Source organism: Mesocricetus auratus, unplaced genomic scaffold (assembly GCF_017639785.1).
Source record: "Mesocricetus auratus isolate SY011 unplaced genomic scaffold, BCM_Maur_2.0 Super-Scaffold_100694, whole genome shotgun sequence".
In the NCBI taxonomy this organism is placed as follows: domain Eukaryota; kingdom Metazoa; phylum Chordata; class Mammalia; order Rodentia; family Cricetidae; genus Mesocricetus; species Mesocricetus auratus.
The window spans coordinates 4,700,489-4,724,388 of record NW_024429268.1 but is presented as its reverse complement, the minus strand read 5'-3'; the positions used below and the strand labels follow the sequence as shown (position 1 = coordinate 4,724,388).

The window sequence follows — 23,900 nt, the reverse complement described above, 5'->3', positions numbered from 1 at the left end:
GTGCTCCAGCAGATCACAGATGAGGCAGAGGTTGAGGTGGGCCAACGCATAACTCCGGCTCTGGGCCTGGGCCGCTGCAGGGTTGGTCCTCCGGCCAGCTCTCTGGTCTTCACCACCGGGGTGAGTTCTCCAGCCTTGCCCTGACTGGTTCTCCCCCACCCACACCTTCAGGGCCAGCTCTACCATGGTGGTATCCGTGTAAGGTGTAGGGGCCACCCTCCCGAGAGCCCTGCAGCAGATGAGCGGCGGAGGACAGCTCCCCTGCTCTTACGACCTCTGGGCCAGCTCTTTCACCTGGCCTCAGGTGTTGATGGGTGGTACAGGTGGGGGGAGGGGGCGCGCATCTCTTCCCGGTCCTTAGCTGCCGCATGAGATGAGTAATGGGGACAGCTCTCGGCGAGCGGCTGGCTCACCCACACCTGTGCCGGCAGGTTTGGCTCTGTTGTGCTTCCTGGGTGAGGTACAGGGCCTGGTCTCCTGAGTGTTGCAGCTGGCGGGGGTCGGGGCAGGGATAGCTCCTCTGCTCTTATGACCTCAGGGAGGGCGTCTGTAACTGCCCATGCCACCCCTTCCCCAAGGCAGGTGAGCATGGTGGCAGCTCTCCCAGGCTCACAACTTTGGGGCTGGCTCACCCCTTACCTCTGCCAACAAGACTGGCTCTGTTGTGCTGCCCAAGCGAGGAGCAAGGTCCACTTGAGGGGAAAAAAATTAAAGTATTTATTTATTTAATGTATGTGAACGTTTTGCCTGCGTGTATGTATAGCTACCATATTCGTGCCTGTTGTCCAAGACCTCAGAGGATCATCCCATTTCCTGGAAGTGGAGATAAGGATGGCTGCAACTTACCATGTGTATGTAGGAAAGTGAAACTGCTAAGCCTTCTCAACATTAACATTACTGTAGAACACAGGGTAGCAGGTGGAGGGGTAGAGGACCCCACTGCCAAACCTGATACCCCTAGTTCAATCTCCGGACCCACATAGTTCAAACTCCGGACCCACATAGTTCAACCTCCGGACCCACATAGTTCAACCTCCGGACCCACATAGTTCAACCTCCGGACCCACATAGTTCAATCTCAGGACCCACGTAGTTCAATCTCCGGACCCACATAGTGAGAGAAGAGAGCTGATTCCTGTAATCTGTCTTCTGACTTTCACATGTTGACCCTGATACTTACACGTCTCCTCCACAAATAAATAAAAATGTAACAATAAGTTAAAAACTACCATAGAACAACAAATTTTTTAAATAAGGTGTTGAGGTACAAAGTAAACACAGAAATATAAGTTCTGACACACAAATAGTCATCAGATAGAATACACAGTGAAAAGAAAAAAAGGATTGCTTTTGCAGTAACAACAAATACCTAAAAGTAAAACTGTATAAGATCTGTATGAAAGAAAACTTAAAATACCCCATAAAACGTGAACTAATGGAACCCTATGTTCTGGGCGCTTATAAGGATTTTTGACTCAGCGATCAGATCTACACAGTTCCTTAAAAGTGTGGCCTGACCAGTCAAAACCCTGACAGAGTTGGAGCAGATGATCCCTGGTACCATCTCATTCTAAAGAGCTATTGCCAGTGGATACTTACTGAGGGAGGTAGAACAGTTCGTTCTTTACTGAGGATAAGACCATGAGTAGGTTTTCTATGCTCCACAGAATGGTCTCACACCTATGCAATATGGACAGCACTAGTTTGGCATAGCTCTATCTATAAAGGACCTGAAGCTGGGAGGGGATATATTTGGGGAAAATATAGAGGTAGGTATAGGTACAAAGTCAGGGTAGATATGATTATATTTCACTGTACAAATGTACTCAATCCCCAAAAATAAAGAAAAAAATAAAAATAAAAAAGAATATTTGACTCTGAAAGCATGTCAGTTTTCCTCAGGAACTTGTTTATTTAACGTAAGATTACAGAAATATCAAATTAGATTTATATAAGAAATATGGACGAAGTCAAAGATTATTATGATGCCTAGAGAAAGACTGTGGAACTAGACAGTCTGTCTCCTAACTTTAGTATAGCCTCACAATTTAAAAAACATGCATAAATATAAATATAAACCCGTAGACTAGACAGTCCAGGAGAGCACATCTTTTATAGATATAACAATTTGGTGTAAATTCAGTGTAGCTGAAACTGTAATTTCAAATCAGAGGAAAATTCAGGCTCTGATATTTAGAAAACAAGATAGCTGTCTGGAGAAACAAACAAACAAACAAAAAAACAGAAATAAAAAGATGTCACATCTCACACCATTAACAGGATAAACTCCAAGCATACCAGACATTTTAATGTCAGAAATTATACATGATTGCCACATGAAAATGGGCAAGATTAAACATCCTTGAAAACCTTGGAGTGTGGGAAGTCTCTAAAGTTCACAAAAGAAATGACTGGTTCATTTCAGTTAAAATGTTTATATGACAAAAATGTCTAAGAATTACAAAACATCAAGTTGAGAGAATCTCTTCCATCTGTATCATAAAGAGCTTTAATCTTCAATGTATAAACAGCTCCTATAAATAAAATGAAAATGAACGAATACAAGAAAAAAGATAAGGATAAGAATATGAAATTCACAGAAAGGGAAAGAAACAAAAGAAGTATATATTTATAATTGGGGAAATAATACATTTAAAAAATACTACAGTCCTATCACTTACAAAGTACCCATTTGTCAAACTTTCTAAACATTCACCGAGTATTCTGCTGCTGAGTTGTTAAGGAAACATTGCTCTCCGCACACTGTAGCTGAGACTGTAAACTGGTACAGTACATACAAAGGGTAATTTGGCAACATAAAGTTGCACCCTTTGATTCAGCAATCCTTCTTGAGGGTTTGGTGTGGTGCACGCCTCTTCATGGGTTGCGGTTTGTACCTCGCCCTCTCGGACCTGCTGTGACTAGAATCAGCAATGGAAGGGGGTGGGGCCTGGCTGTGAGCAGGCCTGCCAGAGCTTTGCAAGGAGTCCCTTGCCGGATCCATAGAGAAAGAGGGGTCTGTCTTCCAGCAGTGGCAGGAAGAGCTGCCTCTGGTGCCTAGGAAGACCTGGTGGAACTTAGAGGTCTATACACACCCTTTATTGGAATATACCCACGTGGCTCCATCTCAGTTCTCTGGGTCCCCAGACTGGTGTCACTCACTGTGTGGACTCATGTTTTGTTTCTCACAAATTTCAGACTTGCGATCACATGTGAAAAGAGATAATAATAAATTAAAATAATAATAATAATTACTATTATTACTTAACACGACAGTTGTAGAAGCTTTCTGGCCCTTTTCCTAGATCTTGCGTTGGACTTTTCAAGTCCTGCACTCATTGTTTTCTGTTTGCCACATTCTTCAGTCACAGCCTTGCCATTTGGGAGCTGTCTTCCCCAAGAGCACAAGAACGGCTTGTATATGCAGCAGATGTGCTACTGAGGTGACCCTGGGGGGAGGGGTGTGCAGGCTGCTTCCCTTAAAATGAGCGACGTACCTCAAAGCAATGGCCGCTGATTTGCACGCCGTCTCAGCAAATAAAACGCTCAGGTTCAGGCAGTCTCTGAGAATGACTTTGCTGGCCGTGTTCCCAAGAGATCCACTCCGAGAATCCACGCTTCCCACCCGCATAGGTTTAGAGTTTGTGGGCGTGGAGGTCTTGCTTCCCAGGTTCAAGGACACTACCAAGCAGCGACACAGGAAGAGTCCTAAAAATTTCTACGACTCCCACCTAGTTATTTTGTGTTCCTGGTCCCAGAAGACCAGGCGGCCAGAAGAAAGTTTCCGTTTGATACGAATAGTTGACCATGGTTATCATTTGAAAAAGGAGCTGTGAGGAATAAGTGCCACATTTTTGGGACCATTGAGTTGTCTCCTGGGACTTCTGAAGCGGTGTCTATTGCACATGGGCAAGTCCAATTGACACTGCTTATAGGAGACTAGAAGTAAAGACTTGGAACTCTCAGAGATGAAGATCTGAGAATGCTTTATACTTACTTTGGACTTGCATCCAACTTCAGAGTAGAGGATGCTCATAGTTGGCTTCATTACAACTTTTTGCAAGTTTCTCCAGAAATTTCAGCCAACCAAAGTCATAGGGAAGCTATGAAGAGATGGAATGAACCCATTGTGAGTGTCAGTCAAAACTGAGTGGTTTGAAGGGTAGGCTACCCTTCAAGCATCCTCTTCCTTTCAGCTCTCTACACAGTTGATGTGCTCATCACTACCATCATCTCAATCTTGGACTTTGCCTTTGATTTGTGGAAGCTGCTTTACATGAAGGAGTCTTCTAGGAGATTTTCCCATAAACCTCCTTGTGAGGATCTGTGGTAACGACTGTCTGATGTGGGGTGATAACAGTACGGTTTCCATATTTTTTTGGGTAAGGCAGGATTTGTGGTTCAGTCTGGAGCAAACAGGACCCAAGAGAACAGTTATTGACTGTGTAATCACCTTGCATATTGGTTAGCTTCTCCCAGGGCCCTCTCCCACGCCTCGTACTTTCCTGCGGGTTTCAACGGAAAGCAATTCTTCCAAACATCAGCTGTTCAAGTGTTTCCACCTCAGGCTTTGCATCTGAAAAAATGGAGCGGAGTAGTCTAGCTTTCATGAGGAATGTCTCCCTGATCGACACATGCATATACCTTCTTTACATGTGTACAAGACTGACTATTTCAAATCTCTATTAAAAGCGAGCTCTTGATCTCCTGTGAACCGCATCCTAACGTAATTATTCCGCTGTTTAGCATTAGTTGGCTTTGTGTCCGTATGTGACATCTTCATCTTCCAGTGAGTGGCTTTGGTCAAAGTCTTCTGCAGTCTATTTCTGAGACGTAGCAACCGGGGTGCCCCATCATTTAACACTGAGCTAAAGCATTTGTAGATGATGTGCTTCTGAGCCATGGTTTCATGGGAAGCAAAGCTGCTCCCTTTCATCTATTGAAAGTCAGATCATGGCACGAAGGTTTGAAAACACTAGGGACAGAGTTACAGTTGTCCACCTTCGAGGAGAATCCGCAGCTCTGCTGTTTATCACCACCTCCGCGGCCAAAGTCTAGTGCGAGCCTCCGTTTTCACACGACTGTATCATTACGATCGCCTCAAAACTGGTTCTGCAGCCTCTGCTGTCCCCTTTTTGCCTTTAGTCTCTCTTCAACGCAACAGTCAGTAGGATTCATTTACAAAAACAAATCGCATCATGATGCAGCTCTTTCGTAACTCTGCTTTCAACCCGCAAGAGAAAAGCTCAAATCTGAGGGTGAAAGGAAGTGCTTCAAATCTGAGGTCATCCCTATATCCAGTCCTCTTCTCAGCTCTGTGAAAGAAGAGTTTTATTTGCTCTTCGGCAGTCTCATGCATATGTGCAACATCTTGATCATGCTGAACCCAAATCCTTCTCACACTTCCCTTGCCTTCCTTGAGTGCTTCAGGTACGTTTCTCAGGTTCTTGCTCTTCCTTGGCGATTGGAATGCTCTCTAGATAGCGTCCTGACTCACTCTGTCACTTCTTCCAGGCGTCTTCACTGTTGCTCTGTCTAAACTGCAGACCTTTTTTTCCCCCCTACAATTATCAGTATATAATGTACTTATTTGTATTGCCTATGGTCTAGTTTCTTCACTATAATACATGCTCCAAGAAGATAGGGATTCATGACTGTTTGGTTCCAATACTGGTACATGGTGGGCACTCAATGCATATTATTTGAATGCATGTATAACTATTATAATCAATGATATTTATTCATACAAAAATTTCTCTGTATCAGTGAGAATTACCATTAGAAGCTGGCTCATCAGCTGACATTACCTCATATCTTCAGAGATGCGAGTGATTTCTGATGGTTCCTTGATACAACGCCTAACCTTTACAATGTCTACAGTCATTGCTAGACAGGAATGATTATCATTATATTTCTTTCACCTCTTTGTTTTTTTGAGACAGGGTTTCTCTGTGTAACAACCCTGGCTGTCCTGGAACTCACTCTACAGACCAGGCTGTCCTAGAACTCACAGAGGTCCGCCTGCCTCCGCCTGCCAAGTGCTGGGATTAAAGGCGTATGCCACCACTGCTCAGCTACTCTCCCTTTTTAACAAGAATTCACCTGGACTTGGGAAATAGCTCAACTGATAAAGTACTCTGTGTGTGTGTGTGTGTGTGTGTGTGTGTGTGAGAGAGAGAGAGAGAGAGAGAGAAGTGCTGTGCTCAGTCCTTAGCATTGCATAAATGGTGTGGTACTGCGTGTCTGTAACTCTCACACTCAGGAGGTGTGTGTGGAGGCAGGAGGTCCAGAAGTTCAAGACCACCCTGGGCTTTATAAACAGTAAGTTTGAGGTGAGGGTGAGATATTTGAAACCCTTTCTTAAAAAAATCCCAGCTGAATTAATATAACAAGAATGCACCAAACTTGTAGATATGGTGACCTAGACATACATCCGTCTACTGAGAGCACACGGGCACCTGGAAACAGGGTGCAGGCGTTCAAAAAACTTTCCACGCTGTATGGAAAGCCCTTCTCCCTTCCTGTATGCGTGAACTAGTTAGAGGAATGTAAGACCATAAAGAACTGAAGAGACCGTAGGTCAAGTTCTAGTAGTGTCTGGTACTGAGAGAGTTCTAAATAGAGACGATACAGGAACAGCCATTGCCTGGTATGATCTACTTACAAAATGTTGCTGCAAATTTTGCTTGTTCAGATACCGCGTCTTGGAGGATTTCCATCCATTTCTTACGATAATTCATCTGGTTTGACATTTCCTAATGCCATCACGGTATTTTTCTTTTTGCCTCACTGGCTCCTCTTGCATGACTCACTCAGGTGAAAATGGACAGTCTGCAGGTGTCGAAAAGCCATAGGAACATCCCCTAAGTGGGAGAAGAGCTGTGAAGAGAGAGGAGCCTTTGAAGTCAGGTAAGAAGAGTGAGGCAGAGGGCGAGCAGGCTGTGTCTTCTGCTGCTTCTCCAGGGCTTGGCTCTGTCACAGGACTGGCAATGAAGCCAAGCGTTAATGGTCTGCATGACTAGCCTTAGTGGCAGATAAAAGATTTGACGGTGGCTTTTAGCAGTGAGTGGCCCGGCTGTGTTTTGAACTTCAGTAAGCTGAGCTGACTGACACCCTCTCAACTTGAAATAAAACCTTTTGTGTTTGAAAATGATGGGAGCAAGGCTGAGGATGCAAGGACTGTGGTGGACGGCCAGCTATTTCTGAGTATGTTAATTTTTATTTCTCATCCTGTGAATTAAACGAGTATAGAAGTGAATATTTACTTGGAATTACTAACCACTATTTTGCATATGGCGATGATTTGAAAAATTCAAAATTACTTCTGTGCCAATAGATCATTGTACCTTTTCTATCAGAACAAAAGTGTGTGTGTGTGTGTGTTGTCATGTGTGGCACATATTTACATGTGCAAGTGGAGACTGGAGACTGACGATTAGTGTCTTTCTGGATCACTGTCTACCTTATATTGAGGCAGAGCCTCTCATCTGAACGCAGAGATCACTGATTCATGTAGTTTAAATGTCCAGCTTGCTCTCTGGAGGTCCCCTGTCTCCACTTCTCCAGAGGTAGGATTGCAGGAAGGTCTGCACCCGAGTGGCATTTATGCGAGTGCAGGGATTTGAACTCTGGTCCTCACCCTTGCACGGCAAGTACTCTACCTACAGTGGTATTTGTACGCTCAATTGCAGGAGAGCTTGCTTTCTGCCTCTAGGGATAAAGGACTTGCAACGAAAACTTGAGGTTAATGACTCTCTGCTCTGCTGACAATCTCTTGGGGTCTTGTGACTTGGGTCACCACTAAAGGCAGGCTCTGTCCAGTCCTGCTGCAGACATACCACACTATGTGAAGCATCATGTTAGTCTCATCAGCAAGGGATTATAAATATGGTGGTGGTCTCACAGTCAAATGAAGCTAGAAAGTTCATGGAGAGACATTGTAACTCAAAGAACTACACATGTGTTTGTGAGGTGGTGGCATAAAACACATCTGGTGTGCTGCCAGTCATATAGCACGGTATAATTATATAAATACACGATAGTGAGAGTCAGCGACTATGCTTCTGTTTTATGTGTTTCCCATGCTTTATGCTTTGCTGTTTGCTTTAGACTGCACTACTGTGCAGAGACCGAAACCTAACAGGAAGGCAACGTGTGCATTCTGCCCGCAACAGCCTCACACATCTTCATTTGCTGCATGTCCTGGTTGCATCAGGAGGCTCTGGGGAGGGGCCACCTGTGCCACACTGCAGATTTGGGCCAGTGTACCCGGGAGGTGCATGCTGGGTGAAACTGCCGAGTGATTCATTTCCCAGAGAATACCTCTGCTGTTAAGCAATGCGTGACTTTACGGTCTATCCCTAATGGGAAGTTTCAACAGGGGAAGAAAAGTAGGCAGTCTCAAGATTTAGAGTTAGATGGACTCTGGATTCCTAACCACTCTGTGGTATGCTTAAGGAATCTGGAAGAAGCTGGGGGAAGCGCTGACTTCCTCGGGTTAGACCCAGTGTCTTGTATGCAGTTGAAGGGTTAACATCCCTTTATGATCACCGAGTTTTGTTTGTCGATTATTGTCATTATTGTATCTGTTCTCTAAAAGTCATCCCTGGCCTTCAAAACTGAGGCCAGATTTCAGGGCCTCAGCCGAAAAGACTGTAGTTACGTATATTTGGCCTTTTGTTGGAAAGTCCCGCTATGCGGCCCATCCTGGCCTCAAACTTGGGATCTGCCTGTGTCTGCTTCCTGAGTGCTGGTATTACAGGCAATCACTACAACATAGCCATTTTTTTCTCTTCTCATGTTTTTAAAACCACCTTCCACTTTATTTATTTAAATTTCACTACTCACTTATTTTGTATGCACATGGACAGGACAACTTTTAAGAGCCAGTTTTCAGCCGGGCGATGGTGGCGCATGCCTTAAATCCCAGCACTCGGGAGGCAGAGGCAGGTGGATCTCTGTGAGTTCGAGGCCAGCCTGGTCTACAGAGTGAGTTCCAGGACAGGCTCCAAAACAATACAGAGAAACCCTGTCTCGAAAAACGGAAAAAAAAGTCAGTTTTCTCCTCCCACCTTATGGGTCCCAGGGGATTAAACTCAGGTCACCAAGCTTGGCAGCCACCGCCATTACCTGCTGAACCATCTCATTGGCTCTTTATGTTTTTCTTTGTGAGACAGGGCCTTGCGCTGTGTAGCCCGGGGTGGCCTCTAACTCCTGCTCCCCCGTCTCCATCCCCGAAGGAAAAAAAAAATCTTTGCATTGGAGTCACATGCTCAGATAACCCAGCATTGCATGAGGGAAACCAAGGAGACGACGGAAGCGTGGATGTCGTCCCGCAAGCCAAGAGTGTCTCTGCTTCTGCTGTCATAACATTTATCGGAGGGTTTACCAGCCCAGTTTCCTTAGATTTCTAAACACTGAAAGCATCTGCTCCGAAAGATGTGCTCACACATGAAGACTATCTCACAAAGGAAAAGCAGCTAACACCCCCCCCCCCCCAGTCTCAAGACCCGTATTCTTTCGTGGGAGTTGAAGGAAACCGCGTTTTGGCCATTGGAGAATGATGCATTTATTGTTAAGACCCAGAGCTGCACGTGTTCAAATTCGTCAGATTTTAACACTGTATTCGGCAAGCACTCTTTGTGCAAACCCGCTTGAGAATGAGGAGCTGAATGTTAACAAATATCTTGTAAGGCAGGACCAAGAGTCACGGTTTAATTGAAGTACTTACAACCAAGGCAGTGAAAAGGTATAAAGAATACAAAGTCCTTCACGTGTGGGGAGCAGCGCGGATGCCGATTTGTGCAAGCGCCGCTTCAAGACTCCGGAAAGTTCCCAAGGCAGTATGTGTCTTGCGCATGCTCCTGAGCCCTGGTTTCCTCTGGAGAGCATCTATGGGTAGCTTTGGCTCCCTCGTATCAAAAGGGCCCTAAGGTCACTGCATTCGGGAGCCCCGTCCTTATATCAATAGCTTTTATTCTTGGGTACAACTGAGCGAAACCTTGAGATGTTTTCCTTACTCCCCGGTTCACATTGCTTGCTTATTTTAAAAGATGAATTCCAGTTTCTGTTTAAAGTTTTACTTATTTAATTTTTTTTGTGAACCGTGCAATCTGGAAAGTCCACTGGTTTCCCAACGAAAACCCTGCTCCTGGCATCTTCTCTCCAGCCGGGGTCAGCCCTGGGCCACTGTTTTTGAAATCACATTGTTAGTCCCAATTGCTTTTGTCTTTGGTTTTTGATGCTGTCATCCTTCACGGGGTCCCCTTACTCCCTGTCTGTGTTTCCCTGATTACCCCGGCAGCAAAACAGCCTGTCATGACCCCACCCTGAGAAGTAAAGTTGCCAGACCTCCAAGAAGTTCCCTCACTTTCGTTTTAAACTTGAAATCTGTGAATGGCTTCTATGAACTCAGGGAATCCTGTGGGACCAGACAAGAGAATTTATATTGGGAGAGTTAGGGTCATTGGTCACAGCCCAGATGTCCTCCTAATCTCTCATTCTTAAACACAAAGGAGAGTCAGCCACTTGAGTGTTCTCCATCAGGCTCCTCCGTGAGGCTTTCCAATACCCCTTATAAGCAAGCAGAGGTTTGCAAAGGGGGAGGGTAGTTGCTCAGAGATGAACCCAGAGGTGAGCATGAGTAAACTGGGTGCGGCAAGTGACGGATCCGAGTGAATGAGTGACAGCTGGCTTGCAGTCAAGACTCGGGTTCAAGCGGTAATACTCCCTTCTCCTCATGAGATGACTTCCAGAAAGGCATTGCCTTCACAGTGCCTAAAGTCCATACCCACGGAGGGGAGTGGCTGTGACAGTCCTCAGACCCTGGTGGCTGATAAGTCAGGTGCTGGTGACTGGCAGTAATAGCCACACACATCTGTAGGGAAGGGCGGATGTGCTGAGAAGTTTAGTCGGGCCAATTAGTCAAAACAGAGGATTGGCAGAAGCAAAAGTAATTAAGCCTTCAAAAGATTAATATGCAGCTCTTTCAAAGCGATGAAACCTTTGATCCTGCTATCGGGTCAGCCCATGCTCTTCCCATTCCTCAATCCTCTTCCCCTATGCCGGGCTAAGCCATTCTTCCTGTCATAGGGTCTTACACGTTAAGGTTAATAAGGAGATAGAGGCATTTAGTGTTTGGGAAATACATAAGACTTATTCCATGCCTACTATAAGAAAATTTATAACACTGAGTAATTTATAAACAACAGAAATTTATTTTACTGCCACTCTAGAGTTTGGGAAATGTGAAATTAAAGTACTGAGTTCCTCATCTGGGGAGAGCTTATTTCATTGGCAACTCTTATATTTCATGTCATCTCTGTAACACAGAAGGTGTAAGAGCAAAAAAAAAATGATGAAAGGGCAGAAGGCAGTGTATTCCCTTCAAAGTCTTTTATAACGGCACTCATTCAGTCCCCATGGCTTAGTGAGTTCTTCTGAGTTCTTTCTTCTCAATGCTATAATATTGGTAATGAAGTTTAACATGAATTTTGGGTGACAAATGAAGATCATAGCAACATCACAAATTGTTTTAGCAACTTGAAATATTTTATGATCACTGCAGAAAACTTGAAATATTGAGTGTTGCAAAGAAAATTAAAATCTCTATAGGTCACCAGAGATAAATTGCAGTTAGCATCCACTACCCTTTCTAGACACTTCTTCTCACTCGGAATTCTGATATGTTCTACAAAACATATAGTTCTAACATGTCAGACATATAAACAAAATTAGGAAAATACATTTATATTATCTTTCTATATGCTGTGACTTTTTTTCTGCACTAACAGCCACAAGAGGCCCTTTCTGTGACTATGACAAGAGAGTTGGAAATACAAAAATTAGCGAGATGCATAAAAAACATCAAGCAATGACTAACAAGCCAACAATTCTTTCCATTCCACAAGAGAAATCATCTGTTTTGACAGATGGCAAAGTTCAGGAAAACCAAACACAGGGAAGTACAGCTATAACATAAGAAAAGCACTCGTATAGTCCTGTGGATTAAAAAAATATCTGATTAACTCAGTCACCAACAGAATTCTATGTTTACATTGTCAAAAATGTAAACGGAGTTAGGATGAAATAGATACAGTGATGTGTCTGGACTGCTCCATCGCGGTGCTGCTCACCCTTTACTGGACCTAAAAGTCTGAGTAGGTACAGATTTCAGGCAAGACCTTTACATTTCTGCTCAGTGTTCTAATCTACGATGTAAGGGTTGCTGTAAACATTCACAGGGTGACCATGGGCTGAAGCTACCCAGTGTCCTCACCTCGGGCTTTTCTGCCCTATAGCATCACGTCCCAAGCAGCATGTGCTCAGGTAGGTTGGCACCATTTATTATCTGAAATTACTACAGACACATGTTTTATTATGCTAGACAGGCCCAGACATTGTTTTAGTTGGCTGTCTGTCACTTTGGAGATGTTTATTATGACTGCTTTATTTTGCATAGTTTTGTATCATTTCACTGATACCTCTCTGGTTTGTCTATCACACACATACAGTGGAGTAGATTTGATGGGTTTGACATAGCAGGCAAGTGTAAGATTCATAACAGAGAAATATCCACGTCTAATTAGAAGATCTTCTTTTAGTGAGTTTGAAGAAACTATGTATATTGTTTTTAAAACTATGATTGTGTTGATTCCTAGCCCACTATTTGTTGTGGGAATAAACTGTAATAATGGAGATTAACTACTTAGCATTTTACACATTTCATAAGTGTTATTAAAATCCAAATGAGGATATTTTCCAGTCAAGACACGCTTGTGCCAATATCCTATCCAAGCATTCAGATAAGTGTATTTGCAAAATCCTTAAATTCTTACTTGAATTGGAGGATGACACAGAGACAAGTAATATGCTCTTTCTGTTCATTCTTAGAGCACTGTAGGCTTCATAGAACTTGCTAAAGAGATCAAATTCATTCTCTAGTGAGACAAAATAGATGGCAAGCTCCATGCTTTGAACAGAACCCACTTATTAGCTCATGTTTCTGTAGGTCAGTACTTTGTGTTCTGCCTGACCAGAAACACTACTCCTCTTCCCGGGCTTGATTTTGATTCTAATCTGAGTCTTGAAGTTCTCTTCCTGGCTCACTGATGACTAAGAATTGATTTCCTCATATATAAGACTGAAGACCTTATTTTTAAGTTGGTTTAACATTTGTGACAGTTTCTTACTTGTACATAATGTATTGTGATCATAATCCCTCACTACCTCCTTTTATGACCCTCCCATTCCTGTTGACTCCCTCTTCCCTCCCTACTACTGCCCTGCCCTGTTTTCATATCTTGTGCATATGGTCATAGTTAGTGTGTGTTCATGATCAGAATGGCTATACCATATTTTGAGGTTATCATTTGATAGTACTCCTCCCCATCCTCTGGTTCTATGGTCTTTCCTTACCCTCCTTCATGATGTCCTTTGGGCATTGGAGCTGGTGGAATAGATGTCATATTTAGGGCTAAGAACTTATCAATCCCTTATTCTTAGCAACCTTTGTTACAATATAAATTCCTGCTTTAATGACTTCCCACAACCAAGTGAGATGAAGCTTTCATTTCTGCTACTTGCCAGGGAATTGTACTCAGTGCTTAGAAACCACCAGCTCCTTGCCACATGGACCTTACAGACAGCTCACTGTTGGATGTATGACTTACTCCAGGATAGACTGAGTATGACTTTCTACTTTTCATCTACCAGAAAACAAACAAAACGCCTCTCGCCTCTGCCTTTCAGTGCATTAATTACTGGGGTCAAATGTGCATTACTGACCTTTTGGCCTGGCTTAAAAAACTCCTACTGAGCAGTCTATGTTACAGCTACCCCTGAATGGTGATGGGGCACCATGACGGCATTCTTGTTGAGATCTGGTATGTTTAGGATGGTATGGCTACAAGGGGCATCCTCGAATCCATATGGAGTTGGGAGCGGGGTTGGCAGAGAGCAAAGTGAGATGCTGAGAATTCAGAGCTGGGAGATTTGGGTGTCTGCTGAAAAAGTCAGCCCGACAGTGATGTTTCTGAAAAAGCCATGCTTTCTGTTCCTACAAATGTGGTCCTGTGATGGTCTGAAGAGTCTGGGATACTGCAGGCTTAACTGCTAAGTGTAGACTCGAGAAACAGGATCACACATGAACTACGATTAACAATGAATGCCTCATTTGTAAGAATGAAAGACTCCACTGTTGACGCCTGTGTTCATTGGCCATTTTCTGTGTCGTCTGTGGTAAAATTTCTATTCAAATCTTTTAATGAGGGTATCCTTTGACAAATATATGATAGATTCTGGTCACATTCAACCTCCCGTCCTTGATGATTTTCCACTCCATCTGCTCTTCTCCTCCTCTTCCTCCCACCCCTAATATGATTACTTTTTTTTTCTATTGCTGAATTTTCAAAAGCTCTTTACATTTTTGGATAGAAATTCCTTTTGCAAAATTTCTCTCACTAGGTAGTTGTTTTTCAGGTTATGATGGCAAAACACTTGTAGTTTTGATTAAGTTCATTTTATTTTTCTCTTCAGGCATTTATAATCCAGTGTTAGACCCAAGAATGCTTTGTTCTATTCAGATCATGAAGACATATTCTTATATTTTTGGTTGTGAGCCTAGTCTTTAATGGCTGAACTATCCCTCCAGCCCAGAAGATATAGTCTTATGGTTTCTTTTTTTTTTTTTTTGGTTTCTTTTAAGAACTTTATAGCTACAGTTCTCATACTTAGAGTCATGATCTGTTTTGAGTTTTTGAAGCCATCTTAGCACCATTTTTTGAAGCTCATTGGGTTTTCGTAATAATCAAAATATTGGCATATTTAGAGCATTTTGGATAAGTGCATGAGGAGGCAGAGCATTTGCAAGTATAAATTTGTGTGTATTGTTTTTTATCATTTATTACACTGTCTGCTTGTTTTTCTCTCCCAAGAGAGTATCTCAGTCATTATACTAGCATGCCTGGTTTGTTGTCTGAGAGACATGTGACAGATTGATTTTGTTGAAAGAATGGATAATAAGCAGGCCTTTTTGATGAAACAGCCAGTGGGTAAGTCTCTGGGCAGATGCTTCTGTTGTATTTGACTGATACAGAAGCTGCCGGGATTTCCATTGTAAGTTATGGAAGAAAGGGCCTTTTTGGTCTATACTTCCATATCGCTGTTCATGATCTAAGGAAGTTAGGATGGGAGCTTAAGCAGGGAAGGAACCTGGTGGCAGGAGCTGATGCAGAGACTGTAGAGGAGCAGCTTACTGATTTGCTCCCATGGCTTGCTCAGCCTGGGGGATGGCACCATCCACCACAGCCTGGGCCCTCCCACATTAATCTAATTAAGAAAATAATGTCTTATGGCCAGATCTTATGGTAGCGTTTGCTCAACTGAGGCTCCCTGCTTTCAGATAGCTCGCGTCTGTGTGTTAAACTGACGCAACATTAGCCAGCACACCAGCTGAGAGCAAGACCCAAGTCTTAGAACATGTTAACCGCATGTTCTTTGGAGACACCTTCCCAGAGAGCATGGCCTGTAACCTCTGGGTGCAGACCACTTTGGGGATCTGGCATAGACCCTCTTAGTCGTGATTTCCACGCTGGCGCTGCCACTTCCGTCTTTCTGTTTCCTCTTTCCTTTGGAGGAATCTCTCTAATATTAGTTGGATCCTTGGGCTTTCCACCTCCAAAAGCTGAAGGGGTAATTGCTTACTCCAGCCCCCCTGTACCAACGTTCTTCCCCCAGATGATCTCATCCAGTTTAATAGCTTTAAATACCATGTAAGTGTTGAGTCTCCAAACCTGTTACTCCAGCATTTGCTGCTCACCGAGATCCAGACTTAACATTTCAATTGTCTAGCTCATGTCTCAACTTAGGTAACAAGCAGGCATCTCAGGTGCTACAGGACCAAAACAGATTTCCACCCACAGACATGTTCTTCCATCCCTCCCCGTCTCAGCAAGCGGCTCTGGGAAAGCCTCTCCAGTGATACAGCTGAAGCCTTAGAATTGGTGATGGATGTTTTCCCCCCCCTGTTCTTACCCCTATTCATCAGACAAATTATATCAGGTTTACATTCGTAATACATCATAATATTGTTATGCCTGGGCCACGAGCACCCCAGAAGCCACCAGGAGTCCGAGTTTGTATGCAGAAGAAAAGAGCAAGCTGGAGCCTGGGCTCTCCATCTGTTCCAACACAGTGGTTGGATCAGGGAGAGCATTGAGAGCTCAGCTATGGCAGGGTTTTTAAGGAGCAAAGGATGGGGGTTAGAGGAATTCCGGATTCACGTGGCATTGAACTTCTGATTGGGCATGAATGGGATAACAGAAGTCTTGTCAAACAGTGATTGGTACAGGAGTTGCTGCAAGGAAATTGGCAACCTGTATACCTGTTGGGTAAGATATTCTTAATGTTCTGGAGCAACTAGTACTTGTTTGTCTCAATTGCAGGGTACAGTGTGTAAATTTCCTCCCAGTATTGTTAGTCTACAGCCTGTCATGGCTGCATTGATGATAAGTTAGGCCTCTTCACTTGTCATTGCTTTCCTCCCCTTGGGCTTCTATCCGAGGAGAAGCTCTGATCTGCATGTGTAGTGCAGGGTGGAACCCTCTAACTGTTTTCTTCCACCCTAACTTGCCCTGTCCAGGGGATATACAGTTGTCCAGGGAATCCACTTAAACAGATTGATTTGATCACATTGCCCCTTATTTGAAACCCTCAAAGGAACTTCAGCTATACTGGACTAATATCCAAATTCCTTTCCAGGACTAACAAATCTTTTGATGCTGCTTTTTTAGTTAGCACGGTGCTAAACATGGATATTTCCATGAGGAGCAAACACTCAATATCGTGAGAGTTCCGCCATTTCAGTGTTTCCAGATCTTCAAAGTAGATGCAAACAAACAACTAACCAACAGCAACAAAAAACAAAACAAAACCCTGGATTTTGTGAAGAGTAAATGGCTGATGAAACTGTGTTGAGTCTCCTCATTCTTTGTGGAGAAAGACAAGGAATTCTTTCTTCTCACCTCAAAAATTTGTGGGGATCAGGAGTGTCCATTATGATATCAAGAAAGCTCACTGCATTCTGTCTTCAGCTGGGAGTCATATCAGATTTGGGGTCTTCATTCTATCAGAAGGATGTAGAGGGAGTGATGGCCAGTTTGGTCAACTTGAAACAAACTGAGGGAACTTGTATCATCTGGGAAGAGGACACCTCAACATGGAAAATGAGTCCCTAAGATTGGCCTTCTGGAAAGTCTGCAGTGCAGTTCCTTGATTAATGATTGATGTGGGTGTGCCCCTCCCATACAGAGTGCTGCCACCCCTGGAAAAGTGGTCCTGAGTTGCATTAGAAAGCAGACTAAGCAAAGGCATGTAGAACAGGCCAGAGAGCAGCTCTCCTCCATGGCTTCTGCTTCAGCCTAGAGTTTTTGCCCTCGCTTCCTTCAGTGATGGTGTGTAACCTACACGTCAAATAAAACTGTTTTCTCCCCAAGTTGCTTTTGATTACGTTTATCAGAGCAGTAAAAATCCATACTAAGACATAGGTAAGACACAAGCTGTTTGGCTCAATTTTAGAATCACAGGCACAAGTTTACACATATATACTTAACTAAACTGAACATAAGATTGGACTGTGGGCAAGCCTGTAGTGTGTTTTCTGGGTTAATGATTAATGTGGGTTTGGCCTATCCCATGCATCCAAGGGTACCCAGCGGGATCATGATGCATTCCTCAACAAATTATGCCGGGGAAACCGGATATCCAAGTGTAGAAAGTTCCAGTAGGAAACCTTCAGATCTCGGAAAGAAACCCAGGAAAGAGAAGGCTATATTCGTTGTTTTCTAGGTCTGGTAAGTACAAAGTCAGATTCTTATGCCAGCCTCAGTAACTGTTTCCCATACTTTCTCCATTCTCAGCATCAGTCCGTCTGAGGGATGCTGAAGCTGCTGTTATGTTGCTGTCTAGGATTCGTATACTGATACGGTTCAAGGCTGCTTTATTACTTGAGGTGATCTTCTGATAATGTATGCAGTCAGAATGAAAAGAAAAGCTATGCATCCTGCTTTGGCTTGTGCTCTTTCTTAGAATCAAGTTTAAAATAATGGCGAGGGAGGATGAATACAGCTACAACGACATATCACAAGAATGAATGTTGGTGCGGTGCAAGGCTCTGCTCTCCTGGGCCTCTAGGCTCACATATATTGTTTTGATAACATTTCTCCTAACTTTCTGCCTCCTGTAAGTACAAAGGAGCAACTTGCACTGTCCAGCAATCTCGAGGCATCTTCTTTTGTTTTCTCTGGAGAACTAATAAATATTTGAAAACACCTTTCTCACGAGCTTGCTTATATATCACTTACATTCTACAGGACTTCAGTGGCAGCAAAGAGATGTGCTTATAAGTATATGTTGAGGGCTAGGGATACAGTTTAGTGCTAGAGTGCATTTTTAGCATATGTGTGCCCCCGAATCACAACAAACAGACGTCTATAAACATTTTTGTTTAGTAGATAAAGAAATACACGAAAAACAATGTAAGATCCACGACAGCGGTAAGAAGGCACATCCAGATGATCTCAATGGAACTGCTCTTTTTATTGCAGATTGATAAGTTTCACACAGTGGTATAGGGCCTCTGTGTCCACCTTGTGGATTGACGGGTACAACCAACAGCAACTGGGAAAAACAACAAAAACTGTGGCTGTGATGAACGTGTAAAGACATTGTTTTCTTATCATTGTTACTTAAAAATATCCTCGCTAGGCGGGGCCTGTGCTTTTCTGAATGGAAATCGAGGAGGAGAAGATCTGGGGAAGAAGACTGGGGGACTGGGAATAGTGGATGGGGGAAACTGTGACTGAGATGTAATACATGAGAAGAGTAAATAAAAAGGGAAAAAACAAACCAGTGCTTTGCTTAACACAGTATTTATATTGAATTAGGCATACAAGCAATCTAGAGAGTCTTAGAGCATACAGATGTGCATAAGTGATATGCAGCCTCTATTCCATTATGTAAAGGGACCGGTGCGTCTTGAGTATTTTGGTACCCATGGGAGGTCAAGGAATCATTTCATAGGAGTATCTGGATGCACTTATGCTGCGGGGATAACAGTTTTCACATTATTAGCTGGACTAATTTTCTCATGTGACTCATGATAAAAATCGTATTCTAACAGAATATGTGAACACTTTAAAAACAGCCGTAGACAAATCAGAACACACTGGAAGTATTAAACAGAAAATCTCTTAATATAGATTAACTTGAATATGTTCTCGCTCTGAAAATGTTTTTGGAACAAGATTGCAGATTGAGGGCCATAATTCAAGTCTTCCCACAAGGCTAGAATAGTAACTTCATCCTGAGAACAGTTGTTCTTGGAGAGTTCCAGAACACGGCAGGCTGCTGCTGAGCTGCAGAGCGCAAAAGCTAGGAGGGCTACACAGAAAATGATAGGGAGCATTTAATGCGTGTGACACTTGCCTGCAATCATCACAGCTCCATGCAGGAGAGAGAAAGAGAGAGAGATGTATCCGCAGTGGCCCCTCCAGTGGAAAGGGGAGCAGGAGGCCCCTGCTGGCCTTCACTGCCTATTTGAGTAGCCTTTCACTTTCAGACATCTGGAGCTCTTTCCACTGAGGTTGCCCGCAGTCTTCATCAACCCCACTCTCAACTGGTGGAGCTGCCCAGAGCCCTGTGGTCCCTCTGCCCCAAGGCCAGAACCATGACATCACCTGGAGCTGGAGCCACCATGGTCCTCCCTGTAACTGGAGGGCCATGTCCCATCTAGCCTGTGACTTCAGACTTACATACACTTAGAGCTTTTGCTTTTGTTTTTGACACAGGGGCTCCTGTAGCTCAAGCTGACGGGAGCTATGAGTAGCTAGGTAGCTATGCAGCCGTGGATGATTGTCAATCCCTGCTCCTTGTACCTCTGCCCCCCAAGTGAGATTACAGGAATTAGCCATCATGTCTAGCTTGGTTTTTCAATGCTCATTGTTTTTTTTGGTTCTGCGGTTCCTTAGAAACCCAAGTTTGTAGAATCTGGGAAAGGCAATTGCTTCTTTGAGTGTGCAGAAATCACACCCAAGATTATATAAACATTTAAAAAAAATCAAGGAAACACGACACTCATGGAACACAGTAAATTTCCAGAAACCATCCCAAAAGAATGCATACAATATGGTGCTGGAATAAACCCAGACATATAAACAATGAGACACAGCAGAGAGCTCAGATAACAAGTTCATACATGGATGGTCAACTGAGTTTTGAGTAGAGTGCCAAGAATACGCAGTGGGGCTAAGATGGTTTCTTTGATGAACGATGGTGGAGGGGGGATGAGGGAGGCTGGATATTCCCAGGGAGAAGACTGAAGCTAGACCCCTGTACTATACAACACCAAAAAATAACTTAAAATAGGTTAACCACTTAATCATAAAACTATAATAAGTGAAGGCAACTGAAAACTCCCTGACATCGATACGGGTCCCGAGCTTTAGGATATCACACGGAAAGCACACACAGACAAGGACAGTCAAAACAGAGAAAGAGGGTTTTATCAGACTAAAAAGCCCATGGGCAGCATAGGATGCAGTCAGCTGGGTGGAAAAGATAATGTTCTTTAGGCATACAAGCATCACACGCAAGGCTACACAGGACTTGGAAGATTAAAAACAAAACAAAAGACACAAAACAGAAGGAACACAATACATTTCCAGTAACTAACCGCAAATAATGCAAACATCACAAGACTTGAACAAAGCCAGAACGACGAGGCACAGCAGAGCGCTCAGACGCAAGCTTACACACACGCAGACAACTTCACTTTGACTTGGGTGCCAAGAGTCTGCAGTAAGGAAAGAATGGTTTCTTTCTTCTCTTTCTGAGAAGGAAGAAAAATTGTAAGGGCTTTTACACAGGTCAAGAGTGACGTCATCCCCCAAACAACCCGATTTAAGTGTGAGCAAAGGATCCGAGGAGAGGATAGTCTTTAAAAGCGGCGTTCAAGCAGACAAGAAACATGAGAAAATGCGCTCAGCATCATCAGCTTTAGAGAGATGCCAATCCACACCATGAAGAGGCATTACCTCACACCTGTTAGTGGTTACCAGAGAGAGATAAATGCTGGGAGGAGGCAGAGAAAACAAGTCCCTGGATGCATTGGTTGGAATGGGAATTGGCACAGGCAGTTTGGTAAATAATATGGATGTTTAGAAAAAAAGAAACAGAGAGAGAGAGAGACAGAGAGACAGAGAGAGAGACACAGAGAGAGAGAGACAGACAGAGAGAGAGACAGAGAGAGAGACAGACAGACAGAGAGAGACAGAGACAGAGAGAGACAGAGAGAGACAGACAGACAGAGAGAGAGAAAGAGAGACAGACAGAGAGAGAAGAGAACAGAACTACTTTATTAATTAACTGTCCCATTTTCTGGGTTTATGTTATCTCTTAGCCCATTTTCTGTCACTATATTCTGGGTGATTTTTAAAGAGAGTGGTTATCCTGACTCAAGGTTTAGAAGCTCAGGGTATGGTTCTGATCTTTGCTTAACTTCTGGCGAAAGAAGGCAAGCAGATGCTTGCAGAAGAGAATGCCACATCCAGAGACTAGGGAGGCACCAGAGACTAGGGAGGCACCAGCATCACTTCTCAGATTCTCAGGATAACCAATCCAGTCCTACAAGAGTGAGAACATAGATGAGAAAAAGGCTTAATCTCTCCTAACGAACCACTCACCTCTGAGAGTTTGCAACACCCTTTAATATGGTCATACTGGAACCAAGGTTCAGCATGAGTTTTGGTGTGACTCACACATATCTAACCCAGAGTAGGGAGCATCCAAAGGAAGCAAAGTCATTATGTCAGAGATATCAGCGTTTTCATGTCCAAGCAAGTGTCATTTACAGTAGCCAAGACATGGAGACAAATAAGAAAGTACTAATAGCCGGGTGGTGGTGGCACACGCCTTTAATCCCAGCACTCGGGAGGCAGAGGCAGGCAGATGTCTGTGAGTTCAAGGCAGGGCTGGACCGACAGCCTCCAAAACAATACAGAGAAACTCAACCAAAAAAAAAAAAAAAAAAGAAAGTACTAATAAAGAAAACACGATACATGGCCCCTGTAGAATATTATTCAGCCTTCAAAAATGAAATGCTGGGCAGCACCATTGTCAATGGCACCCAGGCAGAGCAAGATAGTAGAAACAAGACCTGCTGTAGCTAAACGACCCTGGCGGCTTCCTGCTCGGGTTCCAGAGACTGATATCTTCAAGTCATAGAGCTGGGTAAGAAAGCTGGTTGCAGTCCTCATCTGTGAGAATGGTTGATCCCAGAAAAGATCAACTCTAACCTCCTAGCCAAAAAAAGGAGGCAAGCAGTCTGGACAAGCTACAGTTTCACAACGTTAAGCCAGAATGCCCGGACAGGGACAACAAGATTCGTCAAGAAGTGATACCACAGATCCAAGAAGACAGCTGTACTCTAGTGCCTTGGTGGGGACATGGAGCATGTGGTGTGGCGAGCAGGATCATGCCGTCCACCTCTGGAGGTGTGAAGGAGGCTATCCAGCCCTCAAGAAGGTCATGAATAAACCCAAAGAAAACCAGCCAATTGTAAATTTCAGTCAGGCCACAAGTGACACGCTTCTCCCCAGGATTCCAGAATCAGTGGGTGTTGGGGTTCAGTTTCTGGAATGAGCCTAGACCAGAGCTCAGTACATACGAACTCCGGTCCTACCAACTCTGACTGGGAGCAGTGACTGAATGGGGGCAATTGCTAATTATAAAGATCTTCAGACCAGAGAAGACATCCGGAATGCAGCAGGGCACAAGTGTGGCTGGGAGGAACGGGTTCCCACTCACTCAGGAATTGGAGTCCAGAATCGTGACCCTGCTCAAGACCTTGTCGCTCTAGTGAAGCTTCCATGTGCCCACACAGGTTTCCGTGATCAATAGGTGTCAGGAATTCATTTCAACCAGTCATCAAGTGAAGAAACCAAGGTGAGGACTGCGGTACACAGCGTGTAAGACTTCCTTTTCTTTTTCACATAATCTAAAAGAGGCATCAGGAGGATCGGGCTAAGTGGAGAGGCACCTTGGAACACCGCCGCTTAGCAAACATTACTGGGCCTCCAGCCTTTCCCAGCAACTCCACTCTTAGGCATATATCCAAAAGATGCCCATTCATACAACAAGGATGTCTGTTCCACTATGTTCATAGCAGCATTATTTGTAATAGCCAGAACTTGGAAGCAACCTAGATGCCCCTCAACCGAAGAGTGGATAGAGAACATGTGGTATATTTACACAATGGACTACTATTCAGTGGAAAAAAAACAATGGAATCCTGAAATTTGCAGGTAAATGGATGGCACTAGAAGAAACCATCCTGAGTGAGGTATCACAGTCACAAAAAGAGAAACATGGCATGTACTCTCTCATATATGGATTTTAGACATAGATCTGGGTAGTGCCAGCCTACAATCCCATGGCCAGAGTGTCTGGGAAACAGAACCTTCATTCAGTGGCTGATGGAAACAGAGGCAGACTCCCAATCCAGTGACAGAGAGGAAGGACTGATGACTAAAGGGGTTAAGACTGGGCTGGTTTAACCCCAGAAACATCTGACCTGACAAGGGTTAGCTCTTGAATCCCAGACTGATGTCTGGGAATCCAGCATGGGACTGATCAAGACCCCCTGAATGTGGGTGTCAGTGAGGAGGCCTAGGTAATCTATTGAGCCTTGGGTAGTAGATCAGTATTTATTCCGGTTATACAAATGGACTTTGGATTCCCATCCAACAATGAGAGATGCTCTCTCACCCTGAACTCTTGGGGGAGGGTCTAGGCCCTGTCCTGGATGAAATGACAGACTATGGACACCTCCATGGAGGACCTCACCC

The 23,900-nt window shown here is 43.9% G+C and overlaps 1 pseudogene; it reads left to right on the top strand.

The window, feature by feature from the left end:
• The first annotated feature begins 380 nt into the window (after window positions 1-380).
• Window positions 381-22,912, top strand: LOC101839864 (annotated as a pseudogene).
• Window positions 22,913-23,900: the final 988 nt, after the last annotated feature.